Here is a 7500-nt window from a genome sequence, read left to right as displayed (position 1 = left end):
GTGGAACTGACATGTTTGCTAAACAAAGCAAGTAGAACTACCTCTATTTCAAACTACCTTCTGTTTTAAATACTTCCTTCCTCAAATACCTTAGGTGGTTGCTTATCATAGAAAGAATAGCATCAGCAATTTCTTGGTCTATTCTTTATAGGCCATCATTTTGTGTATGAATTCAAGCATCAGTACCATCAGCACTGCTAAATTTGACCTAGTGTGTGGAAAAGAGTGAAAAATTTGTTTGTTTTAAAAAGTTTGATCTTCTATTTCAGCATATGGTCCTCCTGCAAACATTTGGGGTTACTTATTTGGGTCGCATCACGAGGTCATTTATTTGGGTCATAAAGCACCTTTTTATATTAAACTTATAAAAAGCAACAAACCAAGGGAAAATTTTCTGACAAACAAAGTTCAAAACAGTGGAATAAACTACCAGAAGAAGCCATTTTTGCAAAAACTTTTTGAACAACTTTGATAAACACATGGATATAATGCTATATAATTATAATATAAATTCTAATCAGCATCGGCTCATAATAGATTCAACATAACGTTGATTCTCAAAATGCATAAAAAATATCTGGAAAAAAATGAACATTTTTTCTTCATAAATGTTATTTGACATCCACTGAGCCTGATAGGTAGCTTCTGGTTTAAATTAATGTACATAGTGGGGTTTGCCCAAAGATATCTATTGGAGTGCAGTGGAGTTTGCTCTGATAGTCATATTTTGGAAAGAAATAGCTATTTGGGATGTGAAATGATTCACAGAAATATGAAAAGAAATCACAACGCTAATCCAACTTCATGGTTGGTAACTTAATTTCTAACATTTTTTAAAACTTCTCTTCATTTGGCTAATTTGAATTGTGATTGTATAATTAAGAATTGTGACTGTCTAATTGAGCAAGAATTAGTAAACGCATAAGTGGTATGTCTTAATGTTGATGATAATTATTAGACTAAACAAATGCATCTGGCAAATGACTGGAATTAGTTGACAAAGACTTTGACTTCAGTTTTTAAAGCTTTATTAGTTTTTGTCAACATTTTTATTTTCATTTATTTCCTAAAACAAACACCTAACACAGCAGCAAAGAGAAATAATATTTTTAACAGTCATTTTATATGAAATTATGTTAATATCATGTTGTTAATTTAGTTGTTCATAAAATTATTAATATATGTATGGACTTTCATCAGAATTTTTACTTGGAAATCAGGGCTTTTTGAATGCTATAAAATACATGTTAAAATTCTTGAAAAAATATTTTTACATTGTACAATAGCATAGAAATAATTAGGTAGCGGGTTGTTGAAGCGAAAATTTTAAAAGTGAAAAGATGTTAAAGTAAATTTTTTTCTTTCATTAATTTTTTTAACAATGCAGCCTGGTTTTTATCTTTGTTTTGAAAATGTTGCATTTATTTAACATTTTATTAATAATTTAGATTAAAAATTTATTAACAATTTTATATTATTAATTGTACTACTATAAATTTCAAATTTGTTTTTATTTAAATTTTTATCTAAATGTTATTTTTTTGCAAGAAACCATTAGCTTTTTCACTTTTATGTTTTTTGCCCTAACCCTTAACCAAAAATTAGGTATGTCTGGGTTTAAAAAAACAGTATATACTAGATAACACTGTTAAGCATGTATGTAACAACAACAAATAATTTTTTTTATATATATTGTTGTTAACTATAAATATTCACTTTGTTCTATTTTTTTTTATACTGTATAAAATTATTTTAAACAAATTTTGCTTTTAATTTAATAATTTTAATAATTTATAATTTAATAAGTTTAATTTTGTTATTGCAGTTGTCAGTTCTTTAACTTAGATAAATGTTGTTATAATAAATACTATATTAATATACTATACTTGAGAAATATAATTTTTGATTGGCTCATGTTCTTTAACCAATTGCTCTTTAGGCGTAACCAATGGAAAAAAAAAAGAATTTGCCATTTAGTTTTAACATTAAGAAAGATGTAACCTAAAAAGTTATCTTTAAAACAAACTTGTTTTAAAAGCAAAAATTTATGTACAATGAAATATAGAGATTTTGTAACAAATGTCAGAAAAGTGGAAGTAATGTAATTTTTTGTATCATGCTCATTACATTTTACATTATTAATGCAATGATAAAGCTCTAGCTTTTTTGTTGATTTTTGAGGCTCACAAAAAATATGTCAACTTATAAAACCGATTCCATCTACTTTTTTTTAATTTTTTTTATCTACTCTGAAGCATTTAAATTCGCAAAGATTTATAAAGTATATTTAGATAATATTTTTTATATGTTTTCAAAATTGTTCTTTATTATGTGAAAAAAGATATGAATTGCTAAAAGAGGAAAGAGTATTTTGCGGTAACAACTTGTTATCACTGTCAATAATTACAGTGTTATATAATTGAACTCAAAAAACTAGACATTGTTTCTAATATTTTAAGATCAGCTTGCAAAATTCAATATATTAAGAATGATATTCAAAATGTTGATAAAACTAATGCTTATAGAATAATCTGTTTTGAAATTTTAATTATCAGAGTTAAACTGTTTTTGTGTTCACAGTGTTTTAACAATAATAGCTTGGTACGGAAAAGCAAATATTTAAAAAAGAAAGGTATGCTTCAAATTTGATATCACTGAATCATATCATAAAATCACTGTTACACTTTAAAATCATTTATGCAATTACTATAGGTGCTAAAAAAACCATGTTTTAAGCAGCAAAAAAAATTAAAGGTAATAACAATAACATTGTTACTGGAGTTCAAATTAGTACAACTTGACAATTTTGAAAATACAGGTCATTGAATAGATTTGTGACAATATCATCTTTAGAAAATAGGGCATCTTTAGAAAATAAGGCTTTAGATGTTAAACCAACTTTATAAGCAATGCCATCTATGTAAAGATCTAAAATCAATGAATCTGGAAGGCTACAAATATCATCTTTGTCAAATAAATCTTATAGTTGTCGCATAATTTGTATTTGTTTTGCAGGGTATAGTGAAGTGACTGTAGCATAGTGTTTAGTGACTTCCATACTAGAGTCAACTATAAAGCATTTAAAACCAGTTTGTGCTAGTCTTTGTTAAGTAAATATGAAAATCAATATAGCTGTTTAAATGCCATTCTTCAGTAAACTGGAACATAAACACTTTTTTGATTATTTTATCCGGATAATTTCAATGAGCATAAACAAGAATGATGGAGACAGCATTTTAGCTCATTCTGATACATTTACTGCTTTGAGCTTGTCTCTTTTTTGGGTCACCAGAACAGGTGGCGGAAGAAATCTTGTCTAATTAAAGTAAGAGTAAAAAAACTTCTTTTTTTTACTCTTTCTTTACTTTAATTTACATTTAATTTAGACTTTACTTTACATTAGCAGACTTTACTTTACATTAGCAGACAACATCTTTACGTTAGCAGACATTACTTTACATTAGCAGACAACATCTTTACATTAGCAGACTTTACTTTACATTAGCAGACAACATCTTTACATTAGCAGACTTTACATTAGCAGACTTTACTTTACATTAGCAGACAACATCTTTACATTAGCAGACAACATCTTTACATTAGCAGACAACATCTTTACATTAGCAGACTTTACTTTACATTAGCAGACAACAACAATGATGAAAAGCAGACAACAACAATGATAGTCATAATTCATAATTTGAAGTCTAATAGCCATCAATTTTTTGGTCAGACCAAATATCTGCTAAAGCCTGTCCAGCAAAACCAAAGTTCTGCTTTTCTAAATTTTTATCATTGTCCTGATTTAAAATGATATATCGATTATAAAAAATTTAAAATTATTTTATATTTTATGAGTTATTTTTTATCAGTGAATATTTATAACTACTTTTTATATTTATAACTACTTTAAAATATTTATAACTACTTTAAAAATCAATATGAGTTCTAAAATGTTTGTATGGAAGAATCAGCAAAGATAATTATTTACTTAGAGGTGCCATTCAACGCTCTGCTCAGTTGAATTCACTGCAGCCCTCAGCATTTGTTATGATGAAAAGAGCATTCAAGTTTATTCATCATGAAATAATGAATTCCAATTTTAATTGCATACTGATGTCTGATAATTTAATTAGGTCTTCTATTGTTGCTTAACACAATGATAGGCTTAACCATATTAATCAGTGGCAGATCCAAGGGGGGATCCCCCTTCTCCTCCTCCTCCTACTTCAGAATCTGAAAGTCCAAAAATATCTTAGAAATGGAGGGCCTTTTTTTTTTTTTTAAATGTGATACAAAAATATTTCAACATTCCTCTCGCACCAAAAATTCCTGGATCTGTCACTGCTGGTAATGGAATTTAACTACTAGCAGTTGAGGATGAATGTTTTTTTGATCAAACAGCAATATAAGTAGGTCCAGAAAAGATAACAGCATCTGTTTTTAGAGACTTTTTTCTTTTTGAATATATTTTTTGGTAATCATTCCAGATTTCAGAGTTTGACATCTGCCTGGAAAGTTAAAAGCTGCTTCTTTTTGAAAGCTCAAAGTTTGAAGTAGCTTTGAAGTAGGTGCTCAATTTTTGAAATTGCTTAAAGATTCACAATCCAATTAAATTATAAATGATCTAAGATCTTGTAGATCTTAGATAATTTATAATTTAATTAGCCTAATTGCAAAAGTTAAAAAAACATCTGGTAAAATCCAATTGTATTTAAAACAACCAGAGTGAATAAAAAATGATATAAAGTTTATTTTAACAACTGATTTAACCGTATTTTGGTGTTTTAGCATTCTTAGGTACTGTGAAAAAAAATCTTTGAAAAGATGTACTTTTCTTTAAATGCTCTTTAATTTGGAAAAGATACAGCTGTTTTAAAAATTCTCATACATAAGTAACACTGCCTAATATTTATGCAAGTTACCCACAAACAGGTTTATTATAATAAAGTTCATATCAGTATTAAATAAAGTTCATATCAGTATATCAATTTTTTTTTTTTTAGTATTTGATCTTGTAATGTGTTTAAAGGATTTAAAAATCAAACTGGTTACAAACCTGTAAAAGAGGAGGCAATAAATGGTATCACTGTTCATAAACAATATTTTTGAAAAGACTTGGTTGGTTCCCTTGCTGAGAAGACAAGTTTCAGTAGAGCTACTTATTGCAGCTGCCATTATGAACTAAAGTAACTACCTGTGAATATAAAAAAATACTAAATATGCTAACATACTAAAACTTTCCACATTTTTCCCAAAAAATTGCTAATTTATTGATATTGTAAACAAATAATATGTGGAAATAATTGAAAGTCTTTATTTATAAACACTTGAGGTCATGGGGTATAAAAATGTAAAACATCTCCAGTGAAAAAGTTGATAGCGAGATCAGTTCAAATAGAAATTTGTTTCATAAAACAGCATAGCTTTGACAGCAGTTGATTTTAAAGAAAAAATGTTTTTATGGATTATCTTGCACTATTTAAAAACATTGTTTGCATCAAAGCAAAATGTGTTTGGAAGACATCCAGCTGAAAAGCTACATCCAGTAGGTACAAGATATGATCCTAAATCCCAATTGTTTACCTTAAAACATAAAGGAGGTAATGTAATGGGACATCGTTAAATTGCTCCATAAATGTACTAGAACTATTGATTAAAAAATATACAAAGACATACATAAGAGCACTATAATACTCATGCAAAGGTAAAATACTTTGTGGATGGATATACCATCAGGATAACGATTCCTAATACACAGGCATATTGGTTTTAAGAATTTTTCGAACAAAGTTTGTGTTTTGAAGAGGCTATCCAAGTCAAATGACTTAGTTGAGATTATATGCAATTAATGATTTATAGAAACATGTTGACTGTCAATGTTTAAAAATCATGCTAATTTGTTCAGAAAAATCCAAGAAATATTGCACTCAATTCCCATTAATGTTTGCATTAATTTAGTTAAAGTTTTAAAAGTGTGAAGTTGTTTGAGAAGGTGTTCTTGCTTGTAAAGATAGTTCTACAAAATAGTAATGCAGTTTTGCATTTCTAATAAATTTTGATCAAATATTGTTAACAAATTTCTACAACTTTAAATTCAAATACTTTGTCCACAAAGAACTTATCAAAATCTTGAAGATTTTTAAACTAATCAAAAATCTTTATCTTTTTAATCAATTAAAATACGTTGATAAAATAAAATAAAAGTATAAACAATATAAACAAAAAAGGAAACATAAAAGCATTTTAATTTGTATATAATATGTTAGCTTTAGTGAAGTATTTGCTAAAATAGACGCTACTGTGTGTGTGTATATATATATATATATATATATATATATATATATATATATATATATATATATATATATATATATATTATATATATATATATATATATATATATATATATATGTATATATATATTAGTGATGTACCGATAACACTTTTTTGGCCGATGCCAATACCGATGCCGATGGATAGGAAAAGGCCGATACCAATGAATTAACTAAGTTTTGAAGATATAAAGCCATAGAACTATAAATCTGGTAAATTTTTTCATGGAATCCGTACTGGTAAACAAATACTTGGACCCAAATCAGAGCCAAACAATTACTTTAAAAGATGTTAGAAAAACTCAGTTAAAAAAATATACATTTCTTATCTTTTTTACTATGAAAAGAAAGCTTTCAAAAAAATAAATACAATTTTTGAGGAACGTATTTTATTTCAATTTTAAAAAGAAAATATTATGATAAGCAGTTTACTTTTAATCTCTTTATAAAAAGCAAATAAAAAAAAACCTCTATATATATATATATATATATATATATATATATATTTATATTCTCAAAATAAAATAAGAGACTTCAAAATGAAATACCAAAAAAAATAATAAAATAATAACTGAAGAAAGCATCAATAGCAGTTGTCACAATGTTTAGTATTTAAAATTGTGTATACGAATATTGTAATGTAAAAACATAAGCATTTCTCCTGTTTCTGGAGTTAACCTATTTCGCCTTGAAGAGTAAACTTGTCCTCCACAACTGAACAACCGTTCACTTTCAATAGAAGATGGAGGGCATGATAAATACTTCTGAGCTATTGGAGCTAATTGCTTGAAGTTGTTTCTATTTGCTCTCCACCATACTATAGGGCTATCTTGTTGCATGATAATGTCTTGGCTCAAATAAATTAAAACTTCATTTTTCAATTTTAAATAACGCTTGTTTTCTGTTTCTTGCAGAACTTCAGATATTGATTTGTTTTTCATTAAATTGTTTTTATTTTTAACAAAATTTTCAAAGCATTTTGAAAAATCGAAATCTAGATTTATTGTACTTGATGACAAACTGACCTCAGGTTGAAATTCCATATGATCTTTTTGTTGAAGACTTTTTGAGCAATCTACAAGCCATTTAATAATATTTTCAAAATAACTATCAGCTTCTTCATTTGGAAAAAAGTAGATTTTATTCCTCGGATCTAAAAATGTGG

The 7500-nt window shown here is 26.9% G+C and overlaps 1 protein-coding gene across 3 annotated transcripts in view; it reads left to right on the top strand.

The window, feature by feature from the left end:
* Positions 1-7500, top strand: part of LOC100204107 (ubiquitin-conjugating enzyme E2 J1) — a 33040-nt gene that overhangs the window by 11248 nt on the left and 14292 nt on the right. The window lies entirely within an intron of this gene.

The sequence above is a fragment of the Hydra vulgaris genome, chromosome 04 (assembly GCF_038396675.1).
Source record: "Hydra vulgaris chromosome 04, alternate assembly HydraT2T_AEP".
In the NCBI taxonomy this organism is placed as follows: Eukaryota; Metazoa; Cnidaria; class Hydrozoa; order Anthoathecata; family Hydridae; genus Hydra; species Hydra vulgaris.
This window is presented reverse-complemented; position numbering and strand designations above follow the sequence as displayed.